At 47.0% G+C, this 16,403-nt stretch overlaps 1 pseudogene; it reads left to right on the top strand.

Annotated features, from left to right (window-relative positions):
- Positions 1-16,403, top strand: part of LOC139273796 (zinc finger protein 585A-like) — a 280,327-nt pseudogene that overhangs the window by 91,588 nt on the left and 172,336 nt on the right.

Below are 16,403 nucleotides of genomic sequence, written 5' to 3'. Positions count from 1 at the left end.
GTTGGGAGGAGGGATGGAGTCAGTGACTAGGGAACGGTGTTTGTGGCAGGGACCGAAAACAACGGCTTCAGTCTTCTCAATATTTAATTGGAGAAAATTTCTGCTCATCCAGAACTGGATATCAGACAAGCAGACTGACAATTTAGAGACCGTGGAGGGGTCGAGAGAAGTGGTAGTGAGGTAGAGCTGGGTGTCATCAGCGTACATGTGGAAACTGATGCTGTGTTTTCAGATGATGTCGCCAAGGGGCAACATGTAGATGAGAAATAGGAGGGACCAAGGATAGATCCTTGGGGGACAAGAAGGGCTAGTTTGCCTTTGTCACAATTAGAAAGGATGTCATTTGTGACTTTGATGAGAGCTGTCTCGATACTGTGGCAGGCACAGAAACCGGATTGGAGGGATTCAAACATGGAATTGCGGGAAAGACGGGCACGGATTTGGGAGGTGACAACACGTTCAAGGACTTTGGAGAGGAAGGGGACGTTGGAGATGGGGCGATAGTTTGCAAGGATGGGTGGGAATTGAGGGTTAGTTTTTTGAGAAGAGCAGTGATGATGACAGATTTGAGGGAGAGGGGGACAGTATCCGAGGAGAGAGAACTGTCAACAATGTCAGCTAAATGGTGACAGGTCAGGGAACGTCTGTAAATGAAGGAAAAAAGGTGACTGGTCAGGGAGCGTCTTTAAATGAAGGAGGAAATGGAGAGTGGTCAGGGAATGTCTGTAAATGAAGACTGGTCAGGGTGTGTCAATAAATCAAGAAAGAAAGAAGAAAGAAATGCTTGCATTTATATAGCACCTTTCATGACCATCGGACATCTCAAAACGCTTTACAGCCAATGAAGTACTTTTGGATCGCAGTCACTGTTGTAATGTGGGAAACGCGGCAGCCAACTTGAGTACAGCAAGCTCCCATAAACATCAGATAATCTGTTTTTGTCATGTTGACTGAAGGATAAATATTGGCCAGGACACCCCTGCTCTTCTTCGAAATAGTGCCATGGGATCTTTTATGACCACCTGAGAGAGCTAACGGAGCCTCAGTTTAAAGTCTCATCTGGAATACGGCACTTCCAATCGAGCAGCACTCCCTCAACACTGCACTGGAGTGTCTGCCTAGATTGATGTGCTCAAGGGAATTGGTGACTGGTCAGGGAGCGTGTGTAAATGAGGGAGAAATGGTGACTGGTCAGGGAGCGTGTGTAAATGAGGGAGAAATAGTGACAGGTCAGGGAGTGTCTGTACATGAAGGGAATTGGTGACAGGGGAATGTGGAAAGTGGAACTTGCTGCCACAATGAATGGTTTAAGCAGATAGCATTAAAGAGGAGACTTGATGCATCCGTGAGGGAGAAGGGAATAGAGGGATATGGGGGCAGGGTGGGATGATATTATTAGAGTGAGAAGAGATGGTATAAGTATAAACATTGGCGCAGACTAGCTGGACTGAATGGTCTGTTTCTATTCTGTAAATTCTATCTCCACAGCAGGGATGGTTTAATACTCGGGCCCCTGGGACCCTAGGGTGGATTCATGTACAGAACTATGTGGCAGACGGGCCCTCCCCAGAGGAGGATCAATACTTGTGCCTACGGGGCCCTCCCCCAGTGATGGATTGATACTGCTGATGGCCCACAGTGCCTTATGGGTCTCCAGTTTTGAGTTGCTAAATCTGTTCATAGTCTATCGCACTTAGCTCGATGGGTCATAGAATCATAGAAATTTACGGCACGGAGGGAGGTCATTTCGGCCCATCGTGTCCGTGCTGGCTGACAGCTATCCAGCCTAATCCCACTTTCCAGCTCTTGGTTCATAGCCCTGCAGGTTACAGCACTTCGATTGCACATCCAAGCACCCCTTAAATGTGGTGAGGGTTTCTGCCTCTACCACCCTTTCAGACAGTGAGTTCCAGACCCCCATCACCCTCTAGGTGGAGAAATGTCCCCTCATATCTACTCTAAACCTCATTCCAATTACTTTAAATCGATGTATCCTGGTTGTTGACCCCTCTGCCAAATATAGTCAAGGGTAAGCCTGTAGAAACGCAATGCCAAACATTCAAGAAGATTTTTCATAACTCACAGGAAAGATTTATTCAAGTGAGAAATAAAGATCATAGAGAAGGATGAACCATCCCTGGCTAACTAAGGAAGTAAAGGATGGTATCAAATTGTAAACAAAGGCATACAATGTTGCGAAGTACAGTGAAAGGCCAGAGGATTGGGAAATTGTTATAAACCAGCAAAGGATGACTAAAAAAATGATAAAGGCAGAGAAGATAGTATATGAGAGCAAACTAGCAAGAAATATAAAAACAGACAGTAAGAGCTTCTACAGGTATATCATCATCATAGGCAGTCCCTCGTATCGGGGATGACTTGCTTCCACGCCAAACAGGAATGAGTTCACAGGTGTTTCAAGAAGGACCTGATATTCCAGGTCCCGAATTACATGTTAAAGGGTGGAAGATGCCTGTATGTGGATTTTTTTAATGTGTGGTGGCCGTTGCACACCAGCCACCACACGGACTTGACAGAGCGAGGTGTTGGCAAGAATTAACCAAGACGACTGGAGACCAGCTCTGCTGCGCGGACCTAGTGCACACACATTGCAGTGTGGGCTGGCCCGTGCTGCCCCTGGGCCCACACCTCTTCTGGGCCAACAAGGCATGAATTAACCAAGACGACTGGAGACCAGCTCTGCTGCACGGACCTAGTGTGCACACATTGCATTGTGGGCTGGCCCGTGCTGCCATTGGGCCTTTGCCTCTTCTGGGTCCAGAACTCACACCTCTCCTGTGCCCCGATCATGTTGCACCATGATCACTCGCCGCTCCTACTGTAACTGCCCACACTCCAATCAGTAACCTGAACCTTGGTGACATCCAATCCAATCGCCCTCGTCACAGCCGTCGCTCTCCAGCACACGCTGTACCTTGAAGTGCTATGTTCCTTTGAAGGCCCCGACGTGCTGATGATTCTTGCAGGTTGGGGCCGCAGTGCTGAACAAGACCCTTGCCATCCATGAGCTCATCATTGATGATTGCATCGACATCATGGCCTTGATGGAAACTTGGCTGAGGGATGATGGCACATTACCTTTAAACAGGTATATAAAAAGGAAACAAGTAGTTAAAGTAAACGTTGGCCCCTTAGAAGCATAGAAACATAGAAAAATAGGTGCAGGAGTAGGCCATTCGGCCCTTCGAGCCTGCACCGCCATTCAATAAGATCATGGCTGATCATTCCTTCAGTACCCCTTTCCTGCTTTCTCTCCATACACCTTGATCCCCATAGAAACTTAGAAGATGAGACTGCAGAGTTAATAATGGGAAACAGGGAAATGGCAGAGACCTTGAACAAATATTTTGTATCGGTCTTCACGGTAAAGGACACTAAAAACATTCCAATTATTGATAATCAAGGAGCTATTGCGGGGGTGGAGGGAACTTAAAACAGTCGCTATCACTAGAGATAAAGTACTAAGCAAACTAATGGGACTAAAGGTGGACAAGTCTCCTGGACCTGTTGGCATGCATCCTAGGGTCTTAAAAGAAGTGGCTGCAGAGATAGTGGATGCATTGGTTGTAATCTATCAAAATTCCTTGAATTCTGGAGAGGTCCCAGCAGACTGGAAAACCGCAAATGCAACACCCCTATTTAAAAAAGGGGGAAGACGGAAAGCAGGAAATTATAGTTTGCTCTCATATGCTATCTTTTCTGTCTTTATCATCTGCCATTGGGAAAATGCTGGAGTCCATCATTAAGGAAGTAGTAGCAGGGCATTTAGAAAATCATATTGCAGTCAAGCAGAGTCAGCATGGTTTTATGAAAGGGAAATCATGTTTGACAAATTTGCTGGAGTTCTTTGAGGATGTAACAAGCAGAGTGGATAAACGAGAACCAGTTGATGTCATATATTTGGGATTTCTAGAAAGCATCCGATAAGGTGTCACACAAAAGGTTACTGCACAAGGTAAGAGCTCACGGAATTGGGGGTAATATATTAGCATGGATAGAGGATTGGCTAACTAACAGAAAACAGAGAGTCGGGATAAAGAGGTCATTTTCAGGTTGGCAAACTGTAACTAGTGGGGTGCCAAGGGGATCAGTGCTGGGGCCTCAACTATTTACAATTTATATTCATGACTTGGATGAAGGGACTGAGTGTAACGTAGCCAAATTTGCTGATGATACAAAGACAGGTGGGAAAGCAAGTTGTGAAGAAGGCACAACTAATCTACAGAGTGATATAGATAGGCTAAGTGAGTGGGCAAAAATCTGGCAGATGGACTATAATGTGGGAAAATATGAGGTTATTCACTTTGTAGGAAAAATAAAAAAGCAAATTATTATTTAAATAGGGAGCAATTACAAAATGCTGTAGTACAGAGTGGATCTGGGGGTTCATGTACATGAAATGCACAAAGTTAGCATGCAGGTATAGCAATTAATCAGGAAAGCAAATGGAATGCTGGCCTTTATTACAAGGGGAATGGAGTATAAAAGCAGTGAAGTCCTACTCCAACTGTACAGGGCATTGGTGAGACCACACCTGGAGTACTGCATACAGTTTTGGTCTCCTTATTTAAGGAGGGATATACTTGCATTGGAGGCAGTTCAGAGAAGGTTCTCGAGGTTGATCCCTGGGATGAAGTGGTTGTCATATGAAAGAAGGTAAAGTGGGTTGGTTCTATTCTCCTTGGAGTTTAGAAGAATGAGAGGTGATCTTATTGAAATGTATAAGATTCTGAGAGGGCTTGAAAGGGTAGATGCAGCGAGGATGTTTCTCCACATGGGGGAATCTAGAACTAGAGGGCATAGTTTCAGAATAACCATTCAGCCCATTTAAAACAGAAATGAGGAGGAATTTCTTCTCTCAGAGGATCGTGAATCTTTGGAATTCTCTGTCCCAGAGAGCTGTGGAGACTGGGTCTTTAAATATTTTTAAGTTGGAGATAGACAGATTTTTGAATGATAAGGGAGTCAAGAATTATGGGGAGCGGGTGGAAGGTGTAGTTGAGACCAGGATCAGATCAGCAATGATCTTATTGAATGGCAGAGCAGACTTGAGGAGACAAATGGCCTACTCCTGTTCCTATTCTTATGTTCTCAATAAGGTCACCCTTCAGCCTCCTCTGTTCCAAGGAAAACAAACCCAGCCTATCATGTGCTCAGTGTGGAGACAATTGTTGTGACAACATGCCACCAGTTACTGAGTCCAAATGATGGTGAACAATAGCAGTCCCAGCATGGATCCCTGCGAGACACCACATCTCACTTTCTGCCAGTCAGAGAAGTTCCCCTTAACTTTCCCCCTCTGATTCCTGTTTTGTGGCAATCTTTGCACCCATTTTGCTGCCTGGACCTTGACTCCATGCAGTCTGACTTTGGTCATCCTGTAGATCGTACATACTGCAGACACAGTACATCAGTGGTGAAGCGGGTGGACATTGAATCCTGTGGCAGGGACGCTGATGAAGTGGATTTTTCTGTCCGTATGTTTAAAAGCATTGCCAGTGACGATTTTCAACTTTTTCACCTTTTAAAAACTCTTGTTGCCAGCTTATTTAACCCTTTAACAGCCTCTCAGATAGGACACACAAAAAACGAAGCCACTAGAATTTTCCTTTGAACACCAGACCTGAACTCGAGTTGAAAACACAGTTAGAAAACATTTAGTGACTAAACCAGGCTGGGATGGTCGGGCCAGAGGTGGATATACATAATGTAAAAGTGGCGACCAGCATACTTCGCACCATGATTGAGTGCCCGCCCACTTAGGTTTCTGTATCATTTTGTTCATTGGCCCTCCGGTCCCAATCTCGGTGGAATGACAAGAAAACAATTTGTTTTACCAATTGGGGCTTTCAATGGCTGAGTCTGTACCCAAATCCCCCGCGCGGCAGAAAGTGTCCCATCAATGACAACAGGAGCCCAGTGCGTAGGCGCGGACTGAGCTGTGCTGCGAGCAGGCACAGTGCCATGAGCATGCGCAGTGCCAGTGATGGAGATGGCCTGAGGCAGAAGAGATGGTTCCACAAGATGGTAGGCGCTTGTGGGCGCCCGGGAGAGATGACACCCCTGGGTGGGCTGGGCAGCTTCATAAACATCTCGTGAAGGCCTCAGGCCCCGAATAAAAGCCCATAGGTCCCGAATAAGAGCTGTTATGACCCTTGTTTGCACCATGGTGATAGGCCTGGTCGACCAGGGTAGCTGGCTTCCATTTTGGACAGGGAGCAATTAGTGCACCTGCGTGGCCATCTTGGTACAGGAACAGAGAGTGGGCGGGGCTTCAGGATCCCAGTGACCAGGAGAGAAAAACATTGCCTCGTTGATTTTATTCTCACTCTGCACACAGCAGGTGAAGAACTGATCCCAACCAGAGCAGAGGGAGGGAGAAAACGAGGGATGGAGAAAAGAAATGTTGGAGGTGGTGCGATGAGTTTGGATTTCAGCACAGGGAGGAGGGAGAGTGTGTGGGATGGGGATTTACAACTTTGGGGGAACAAGAGAGGAAAGAATGTTCCATAGAAACTAGAATTGTCTGTTCTCAATTTCGATCCTGCACTTCCAGTGCTGACCTTTGTAAACTCCTTTCACAGGATATTAGAAGGGCAGGATTTGCAGACAGGATACTCGAACCAAACATCATGTCAAGATCTGACACAGTCACTCGATTCATCAGGACCTGAATATCATCGGCCTTCCAAAGTAAAATAAATGTTTGTTTGTCCGTTCTGTCTGTGGGAAAAGATTTCAAACATCAGTGTGACTGGAAAAGCACTGAGACACACACACCCGAGTGAGAGTGTTCCAATGAAATGAATTTGAACCAGTTACACAGCCTGAAAAAACATCGCACCATTCACAGCGGGGAGAAACCGCACACGTGTTGTGTGTGTGGACGAGGCTTCAACTGATCGTCTAACCTGGAGAGACACAAGGACACCCACACCATGGAGAAACCATGGGAATGTGGGGACTGTGGGAAGGGATTCAATGCCCCATCACTGCTGGAAACTCATCGACGCAGTCACACTGGGGAGAGGCCATTCACCTGCCCCATGTGTGGGAAGGGATTCACTCGTTCATCCCACCTCACTGAACACCAGCGAGTTCACACCGGGGAGAGGCCGTTCACTTGCTCAGTGTGTGGGAAGGGATTCACTTGTTCATCCAGCCTGTTGACACACCAGCGAGTTCACACTGGGGCGAGGCCATTCAGTTGCTCTCGATGCGGGAAGCAGTTTAGGCAGTCAGCCCACCTCACTATACACCAGCGTTTTCATACTGGGGAGAAGCCGTTTACCTGCTCCGTGTGTGGGAAGGGATTCATTTCATCTTCACATCTCACTGTACATAAGCGAGTTCACACAGGCGAGAGACCGTTTGTCTGCTCCATATGTGGGAAGGGGTTTGTTAAATCGTCTGATCATCTGAGACACCAGCGAGCTCACACTCGAGAGAGACCATTCATCTGCTCTGAGTGTGGGAAGGGATTCACTTGTACATCCAGCCTCACTGAACACCAGCGAGTTCACACCGGGGAGAGACCTTTTACCTGTTCCGTGTGTGGGATGAGATTCACTTGTTCATCCCAGCTCACTGCACACCAACTTGTTCACACCAATAAGAGACCGTTTAATTGTTCTGACTGTGAAAAGAGCTTTAAAAGCAGAAATTATCTGATGAAACACCAACGCACTCACACTGGGGAGAGGCCGTTCACCTGTTCTGAGTGTGGAAAGGGATTCACTCGTTCATCCAACCTCACTGTACACCAGCGAGTTCACACTGGGGAGAGGCCGTTCACCTGCTCAGTGTGTGGGAAAGGATTCACTCATTCATCCACACTGCTGACACACCAGCAGGTTCACATCTGACTGCAGAGGTTGGATTCTGTTATTAATCACATCCAGGACTGAACCATGGTCACTCTGACAGTTGGGTTTCAAGAATCTAAGAAATCAGAGCAGGAGTAGTCCATTTGGCCCCATGAGCCTGCTCCGCAATTCAATAAGATCGTGGCTGATCTGATCTTGGCCTCAACTCCACTTGTCCGCCCGCTCCCCATAACCCTTGAACCAGCCTCCACAGCTCTCTGGGGCAGAGAATTCCAAAGATTCACAGCCTCTGAGAAGAAATTTCTCCTCATCTCAGTCTTAAATGGGGGGCCCCTTATTCTGAAACTATGCCATCTAGTTCTAGATTCCCCCACCAGAGGAAACATCCTCTCAGCATCTACCCTGTCAAGCCCCCTCAGAATCTTACCTTTCATTAAGATCAGCTTGTTGTTGCTGGTGTAATTAATCCCTATAACTGGGCTGGATTTAATTTTCTGGATATCATTGAATCATAGAACGGTTACAGCACAGACGGAGGCCTTTCGGACCGTCGAGCCCGTGCCGGCTCTCTGCAAGAGTACTTCAGCTAGTCCCACTCCCCGCCCTCTCCCCGTAGACCTGCAATTTTTCTCCTCCAGGTACATATCCAATTCCCTTTTGAAAGCCACAATTGAATCTGCCTCCACCACCCTTTCAGGCCGTGCATTCCAGATCCTAGCCACTCGCTGCGTAAAAAAGTATTTTCTTATATCTCCTTTGGTTCTTTTCCCAATCACCTTAAATCTGTGTCCTCAGGTTCTCGACCCTTCTGCCAATGGGAACAGTTTCTCTCTATCTATTCTGTCTGGACCCCTCATGATTTTAGAACACCTCTATCAAATCTCCTCTCAACCTTCTCTGCTGCAACAACAACAACTTATATTTATATAGCACCTTTAACACAGTGAAACGTCCCAAGGTGCTTCACAGGAGTATTATGAGATTTAAAACATCTGACACCAAGCCACAAGGAGAAATTAGGGCAGATGACCAAAAGCTTGATCAAAGAGGTTTTAAGATGCATCTTGAAACAGGAAAGAGAGCCAGAGAGGTTTAAGCAGGGAATTCCAGAGCTTAAGGCCTAGGCAATAGAAGGCACGGCCACCAATGGTTGAGCAATTATAATCAGGGATGCTCACGGGGGCAGAATTAGAGGAGCGCATATATCTTAGAGGGGGGAGGGGAGGGGTTTATTAGTTCCTGGGATGTGGGCGTTGCTGGCAAGGCCTGCATTTATTGCCCATCCAGAATGGCCCTTGAGAAGGTGGTGGTGATGAGAAGTCGTTTGGTGCAGAGGCAGAGGAAAAAAAGTATTGAAGAAATATCAGTAATAACATTTTTATGATACTTGGGAGGGTGGTAGAGAACGAGAATTTTAAATGGGAGCTGAGAGAGGTGGAATCAGGTGACTTGCTCAAAGGAGGAGTAGGGGACAGACCAAGGTGTGATTTGCTGATGAGAACCACACTGCCACCACGGGGGTCTGAGCAGGGCAAGTAGTGGAAGGTATAGCCAGGCAGAAGGGCTTCATTTAAGGGTAAGGTGTCATCCCCCTCAACCAGGTTTGCGTCAGAACCGTGATGTCGATGCAATCATCCATGCTAAGCTCATGGACAGCGAGGGGCTTGTCCGCAAGTGAACGGACATTCTGGAGAGAGATGCGGAGAGGGTCGGTGATACCTGCCCCACTGCCTGCGTCCACAAGGTCAGCACTGTGGCGGATGAGTTGGATGGGGAGGAGATTGGCAAGATTAGCCTCCAGTGGGTGAGAGAGTAGGATGGGATAGTCAGGGTTGCTGCTGCTAAGGAGGCAGCGATGAGTGCCTCGATGGACCCACCGGAGGATGCCAAGAGAGGCACAGAGGGAAGCTGTAGGTTTATCTAGGAGCGAATCAAGCCTAGGATGGCGGCAGGCGTGGAGGATTGGGGTAGGGTTTTGAGAGTGCAGAGGCGAGGTGAAAGGAAGCATGACGGCAGGAGAGACTAGTCAGGGAGGGATCAAGAGAAAAGGAAAGGGGTAAAATGTGGAAAAACATTGAGTGGCTCGGGAGAACAACCCCAGCTTCTCCAGTCTATCCACATAACTGATTTCTCTCATCCCTGGGACCATTCTTATAAATCTTTTCTGATTTCTCTGTTAAACAACTGTCAAATAAATCAGCTTTGTTTCCTACATACAATGAGTCAATTCCTTGATTTATCCAAGAGGTGACTAATTGATGTTCTGTTACCCACTGTTCCATTTTTGAGCCCTTTCTCCTTTGTTAAAGGAAGACTTGTATTTATAAAGTGCCTTTCATGACCTCCGGCTGTCCGAAAGCGCTTTACAACCAATGAAGCATCTTTTAAATGCAGTTGCTGTTCTAATGGAGGAAATACAGCAACCAATTTTCAAACAGCAGGCTCCCACAGACAGCAATGTGATCATGACCAGATGATCTGTTTTAGTGATGTTGGTTGAGGGATAATTGTTAGCCAGGACACCGGGGAGAACTCCCCTTTTATTCAAAGTAACGAAATGGGATAGTTATACCCACTTGAGACGTCAGATGGGGCCTCGGTTGAACGTCTCATGTGAAAGACGGCATTGGAATGTCGGCCTAGATTTTATGCTCAAGACTCTGGAGGTGGACTTGAACCCACAACCTACTGATACAGAGACAAGAGTGCTACCATTGAGCCACAACTAACACCTCATTACTCTGGATTACTTCAGTTCCCTTGCTGTCGGTTATTATCATGGACAAGTCTGATCTCCCCATACCTTTCAGAGCGCCTCTCGTAGCCTTGGGATCCAGGGAAGGTATTGGTAACATAGGAGCATAAGAAATAGGAGCAGGAGTAGGCCATTTGGCCCCTCGAGCCTGCTCCACCATTCAATAAGATCATGGCTGATCTGATCATGGACTCAGTTCCACTTCCTTGCCCGCTCCCCATAACCCTTTACTCCCTTATCACTCAAAAATCTATGACCCAGCCACCACAGCTCTCGGGCAGAGAATTCCATAGATTTTCAACCCTCTGAGAGAAGAAATTTCTCCTCATCTCAGTTTTAAATGGGTGGCCCCTTATTTTAAGTCTATGGGCTCAATTTTGGCCAAGAGTTGCTCCTTTTTTTTGGAGCAACTTGATTTTTCTGGAGTATCTTAAAAATCCCCATTTTGCACATTCAATTTGCGCCAGTGTAAGTGAGTTAGTCGGAATTTTTTTAGTTTAGTTTTTTTCTCAAAAAGGAGCGTTACCAGCCACTTATGCCAGTTTTAGGCCACTTTGGCCAGCTAATAATTACTCCAAATTTACTTAGGCCAGCGTATGTGGCCATTCCAGAAAACCCTTGCGGAGAGTTAAGAAATCAGTGCAGGTAGGTACATCGGAGGCCATTCGGCCTGGGATAGGGGCAGGAAGGGAAGCGGAGAGGACCTTGCACCATGACTTACAAAGCACAAGAAGTAATAAGCATTCAAGAAGAAATAAAAAGTAGAACTAAGTCCTACCTTCATCTGAAAACTCGGCCCTGGGAGGCACACACAGGCTGCAGGAAACAAACTCACCGGACAGACTGCAGCAAGGGCAACACACAAGCAGCTACTTCAACAGCGGGTTGGCTGGTGCGGTAGGCCACTCGGCCTCGGAGAGCTGCGGGACGACCGAGAGACCACTCGGCGTGGGATAGGTGCGGGACGACTGGGAGACCATTCGGCCAGGGATAGGTGCAGGATGACCAGGAGACCACTCGGCCTGGGATAGGTGCGTGATGACCGGGAGACCACTCGGCCAGGGATAGGTGCGTGATGACCGGTAAGTGCGCCAAAAAAAGGGGTGGGCCAAAATTGAGCCCTTGGTCCACTAGTTTTAGTTTCCCCGATGAGTGGAAATATCTGCTCTGCATCCACCTTGTTGATCCCCCTCATTATCTTATAAGTTTCAATGGAATTTTGGAAAAATGTAGGAAGCATATTCCTGATGTTGGGGAAGTCCAGAACCAGGGGTCACAGTCTAAGGATAACATAGAAACATAGAAAATAGGTACAGGAGTAGGCCATTCGGCCCTTTGAGCCTGCACCGCCATTCAATAAGATCATGGCTGATCATTCCCTCAGTACCCCTTTCCTGCTTTCTCTCCATATCCCTTGATCCCCTTAGCCGTAAGGGCCATATCTAACTCCCTCTTGAGTATATCCAATGAACTGGCATCAACAACTCTCTGCGGCAGGGAATTCCACAGGTTAACAACTCTCTGAGTGAAGAAGTTTCTCCTCATCTCAGTCCTAAATAGCCTACTCCTTATCCTGAGTCTATGTCCCCTGGTTCTGGACTTCCCCAACATCGGGAACATTCATCCCGCATCTAACCTGTCCAGTCTCGTCAGAATCTTATCTGTTTCTATGAGATCCCCTCTCATCCTTTAAACTCCAGTGAATAAAGGCCCAGTTGATCTAGTCTCTCATATGACAGTCCAGCCTTCCCTAGAATCAGTCTGGTGAACCTTCGCTGCACTCCCTCAATAGCAAGAATGTCCTTCCTCAGATTAGGAGACCAAAACTGTACACAATATTCCAGGTGAGGCCTCACTAAGGCCCTGTACAACTGCAGTAAGACCCCCCCTGCTCCTATGCTCAAATCCCCTAGCTATGAAGGCCAACATACCATTTGCCTTCTTCACCGCCTGCTGCACCTGCATGCCTATTTTCAGTGATAAGTATAAAGCCATATAGGACGGAGATGAGGAGAAACTTTTTCACCCAGGGAGTGGTGAACCTGTGTAATTCTCTACCACAGAAAGTTGCTGAGTCCAGTTCGTTGGATATATTCAAGTGGGAGTTAGATGTGGCCCTTACTGCTAAGGGGATCAGGGGTATGGAGAGAAGGCAGGAGTGGGATACTGAAGTTGCATGATCAGCCATGATCATATTGAATGGCGATGCAGGCTCGAATGGCCTGCTCCTGCACCTATTTTCTATGTTTCTATTTCTAACATCACCTCTCATTCTTCTGAACTCCAATGTGTATAGGCTCCACCTACTAAACTTATCCTCATAAGTCAACCCCCTCGTCTCTGGAAATAACCAAGTGAACCTTCTCTGAACAGCCTCCAATGCAAGTATATCCTTCCTTAAATATGAAGAACAAAACTGTACGCAGTACTTGTCATGTATGTATTTTGGGATCACTAGCCACTAGATGGCATCATTGTTGGAGGCCATTGGGCTGCACGCGCACGGTGCAGCCCAAGTATAAAAAGCCAGCCATTTTGTATGTTAGGCACTTTGGGCCTTAATAAAGCAGAGCCAAGGTTGTATCTCTTGGAGTTAAACAGTACTCAGTCTTACAGTTATTGCATTTGGTGACGCAAATACAAGAATCTTTGCATGCAAAAATGAGCACAATTGGATTGTTAGAGCAATTCGTGGAGGGAGAAGATTGGGCAGACTTTGTAAGCCGTTTGAGCCAGTACTTCATGGCCAACAAAATGGAGGAGGTCGGCGCCGGGCCGTGTTCCTTACTGTTTGCGATCCAAAGATTTTTGGTCTGATAAGGAATCTACTCCTGCCTGTGAGTCCAACAGAGAAGACATATGAACAATTGTGTACACTGGTACAGGACCACCTTAAGCCAGGCGAAGGCATCATCATCTCGAGATATAGATTTAATATGTACGTTCACTCGGAGGTCCAGAATGTGGCAGAATTCGTTGCCGACCTGAGATGTCTAGCAGGAAGGTGCAAGTTCGGGGCTGTGTTGGCAGACATGCTGCATGATTTCTTCATTATCGGCATCAACCACGAGGTGATCCTGCGTAAACTACTGGCAGTGGAGATGTTGGACTTGAACAGGGCCATCATGATCGCTCAATCATGCATGATGACAGATAGAAGTCTAAAGCAAACATCTGTGAAAAATCAAAACTCAGCAAGTACTGTAAATGTGATTGATTCAGTGTTTGGCAGAGCGGCACATGGCAGAGAATACCCGACTGTGTACGTGGAACCTGTGGCTGCCCAAAGTCTGTGAGCAGAATGCATCCGATTTCTCCGTGTTGGTGTTGTGGGGGAAATCACCGGCACCAGCAGTGCAATTTAACCAATATAATTGTACTGACTGTCTGAGAGTGGGGCATCTCCAGCGCAAGTGTCCACAGATGAGCAAGCGTGTTGTGACACACCACGTGGAGGATGATGGTCAGACTAGCGCAGATCCAGATACACAATCCAAGATACCAGAGGAGGAAATGTATGGACTGTACTTTCCTAACTAAGAGCAAACTGATAATGATTAACGTGAAATTTAATGTGTTACTGGTATCGATGGAACTGGGCACCGGGGCGAGTCAATCGATAACGAGCCAGAATGCATTCGACAAGCTGTGGGATACTAAGTCTGTGAGGCCCAGACTGAGTACAGTCAATGGCAAGTTGCGTACGTACACCAAAGAACTCATAACAGTGATTGGCAGTGCCACAATTAAAGTGTCGTACGACACTGCGGTTCATGAGTTACCGCTATGGATTGTCCCAGGCAATGTCCCAATGCTGTTCGGCAGGAACTGGCTTGAAAAATCAGATGCGACTGGAACAACATCAAGGCATTGTTGTCGGAGGAAGATACATGTGCCCAAGTACTGAGCAAGTTCCCCTCGCTGTTCGAACCGGGCATCAGCAACTTCACGGGAGCCGAAGTGCAGATCCATGTGGACTCGGATGGAAGACCCGTCCATCATAAAGCTCGGGCAGTTCCGTATATGATGAGGGAGAAGGTCGAAATCGAACTGGGCAGACTCCAGCATAAAGGGATCATTTCACCGGTTGAATTTAATGAATGGGCCAGCCCCATTGTTCCTGTGCTGAAAAGCGATGGCACAGTCAGAATCTGTGGAGACTACAAGGCTACGATCAACAGGGTTTCGAAACAGGATCAGTATCCATTACCGAAGGCTGATGACTTGTTTGCAACATTAGCCAGGAGGAAGTCGTTCACCAAACTGGACTCGACATCAGCCTACATAACACAGGAGCTGGTCAAGATGTTGAAGAGACTTATGTGCATTAACACGCATAAAGGACTGTTTATTTACCACAGGTGCCCTTTTGGAATTTGCTCAGCTGCAGCAATATTCCAGAGGAACATGGAGAGTCTACTGAAGTCCGTTCCCAGAACCGTCGTGTTCCAAGATGACATCCTGGTCGCAGGTCATGAGTCCAAGGAACATTTGAACAACCTGGAAGAGGTTCTACAGCGTCTGGACAGAGTGGGACTCAGACTGAAATGCTCAAAATGCGTCTTCATGGCACCAGATGTCGAATTCCTGGGGAGGAAAATTGTTGCTGACAGCATCAGGCTCACAAACGCGAAAACCAAGGCCATCAAGAATGTACCCAAGCCGCAGAATGTGCTGGAGCTGCGCTCATTTCTGGGTCTACTCAACTACTTCGGTAACTTCCTAACTAAATTGAGCAGCTTATTAGAAACACTGCACACGCTGCTAAGAAAAGGCGACAACTGGGTGTGGGGTGCGTCTCAAGACAGTGCTTTTGAGAAAGCCACTAATATGCTTTGCTCTAACAAGCTGCTGGTACATTATGACCCATGCAAATGTTTAGTGTTGGCCTGTGATGCTTCATCATATGGAATTGGTTGCATACTCCAACAAACTAATGAGTCGGGTAAACTTCAACCAGTCGCGTATGCATCAAAAAGTTTGTCTAAAGCGGAAAGAGCTACAGCATGGTAGAAAAAGAAGCTCTAGCCTGTGTGGATGGGGTTAAAATGATGCATCAGTACCTGTTCGGTCTTCGGTTTGAAGTGGAGACAGATCACAAGCCGCTCATTTCAATGTTCTCTGAAAGCAAAGGTATCAATACAAATGCTTCATCCCATATCCAGAGGTGGACACTGACATTATCCACTTATGATTGTCATTCGCCACAGACCTGGCACCGAGAACTGTGCTGATGCTTTGAGCTATTTGCCGTTGCCCACACTGGAGGTGGAAATGCCACAACCGGCGGACCTATTGTTAGTTATGGATGCTTTTGAGAGTGAAGGAACCCCTGTCACGGCTCAACAATTTAAGACCTGAACCAGCCAGGACCCGATTTAACGGTGGTGAAAAGTTGCATCCTCAAAGGTGATTGATCTGCCATACCCAAGCAAATGTGCAAGGAGACCAAACCTTACACTCGTCGCAAAAATGAACTGTCTATTCAGTCGGATTGTATACTGTGGGGCAATCATTTTGTTATGCCCAAGCAAGGGAGAGAGAGATTTGTACGTGAGCTACATAGCACTCTTCCTGGCATTGTAATGATGAAAGCCATCACCAGGTCTCATGTGTGGTTGCTGGGAATTGAGTCTGAGCTGGAATCATGTGGGCATCAGTGCAACACTTGCATGCAGCTCAGCAAAGCACCAGCGGAATCGCCGCTCAGTCTGTGGTCGTGGCTGTCTAAACCATGGTCCAGGATCCACATAGACTTTGCAGGTCCCTTTCTGGGGAAGATGTTTTTAGTTGTGTTGGAT

This window comes from Pristiophorus japonicus, chromosome 9 (genome assembly GCF_044704955.1).
Source record: "Pristiophorus japonicus isolate sPriJap1 chromosome 9, sPriJap1.hap1, whole genome shotgun sequence".
NCBI lineage: Eukaryota > Metazoa > Chordata > Chondrichthyes > Pristiophoridae > Pristiophorus > Pristiophorus japonicus.
This window is presented reverse-complemented; position numbering and strand designations above follow the sequence as displayed.